Raw genomic sequence first — 593 nt, 5'->3', positions numbered from 1 at the left:
TGCTTTTTCCCCACAGATGTTTTCAGTTCGATTTCTGTGTCTCCTGTAACATGAGGTAAATGTGTATATTCTCATTTTATGTTGTTTAAAAGAGGTATTTACCATCAGTAGGTTGTTGGTCTTGCAAAATTCTGTCGTGGTATCTTCAATATAATTTCTATCACCAAGGGCATATTTTCCAACTAATGATCTTTCTTTGTTTCTAACTTTTGCATTCTACTCATTAGTAATTAGCAGACATCTTGCTTGCATGTTTGATTAATCTCAGATTGAAGAAGTTTGCAGAAATCTTCAATCTCATCACTGATTTTAGTGGTTGGTGTGTAAATTTGAATAATAATGATATTAACTGGTCTTCCTTGTAAGCTTATGGATATTATTCTATGACACCCAGAATTGTACTTCAAGATAGATCTTGAAATGTTCTTTTTGATGCAGAATGCAATGCCATTCCTCCTCAATTTGTCATTCCTGGTGTTGTAAGCCACATGATTGTTAAATTCAAAATGGCCAAAATGAGTACATTTCAGTTCATTAATGCCTAGGATGTTGATCTTTATGCATTCCATTTCATTTTAAAAACTTCCAATTTT

Source organism: Chrysochloris asiatica, unplaced genomic scaffold (assembly GCF_000296735.1).
Source record: "Chrysochloris asiatica unplaced genomic scaffold, ChrAsi1.0 scaffold00068, whole genome shotgun sequence".
NCBI lineage: Eukaryota > Metazoa > Chordata > Mammalia > Afrosoricida > Chrysochloridae > Chrysochloris > Chrysochloris asiatica.
This window is presented reverse-complemented; position numbering follows the sequence as displayed.